This window comes from Octopus bimaculoides, unplaced genomic scaffold (genome assembly GCF_001194135.2).
Source record: "Octopus bimaculoides isolate UCB-OBI-ISO-001 unplaced genomic scaffold, ASM119413v2 Scaffold_25406, whole genome shotgun sequence".
In the NCBI taxonomy this organism is placed as follows: Eukaryota; Metazoa; Mollusca; class Cephalopoda; order Octopoda; family Octopodidae; genus Octopus; species Octopus bimaculoides.
Genome location: NW_026306484.1, coordinates 100,747 through 101,462, shown reverse-complemented (window position 1 = coordinate 101,462; position 716 = coordinate 100,747).

The window sequence follows — 716 nt, the reverse complement described above, 5'->3', positions numbered from 1 at the left end:
CACCGCCGCCACCACCACCACCGCCACCAAACAGTAAGAATGACTACAACAATAACAACCAAGGACAAACCACAACTGACTCAGGGTGTGATTTGAAGATTTGGTTGCTATTTCTAGCAGATTGATAGACCACTCAGGGAAGGATTTGAAGGGCACTCGGCTGCTATTTCTAGCGAGTTGATAGACCACTTATAAACTCAGGGTGTGATTCGAAGGCGATTTGGTTGCTATTTCTAGCAAATTAATAGACCACTCAGGAAATAATTTGAAGGACACTCGGCTGCTATTTCTAGCGAGATGATAGACCGCTCAGAGATTCAGTGTGTGGTTTCAAAGAGATTTAGCTGCTATTTCTAGCGAGTTGATAGACCACTAACAGACTCAGTGTGTGATTCGAAGGCGATTTGGTTGCTATTTCTAGCAAATTAATAGACCACTCAGGAAATAATTTGAAGGACACTCGGCTGCTATTTCTAGCGAGTTGATAGACCACTAACAGACCCAGGGTTTGATTCGAAGGCGATTTGGTTGCTATTTCTAACAGATTGATAGACCACACGGCTGCTATTTCTAGCGAGTTGACAGACCACTAACAGACCCAGGGTTTGATTCGAAGGCGATTTGGTTGCTATTTCTAGCAGATTGATAGACCACTCAGGAAATAATTTGAAGGACACTCGGCTGCTATTTCTAGCGAGTTGATAGACCACTAACAG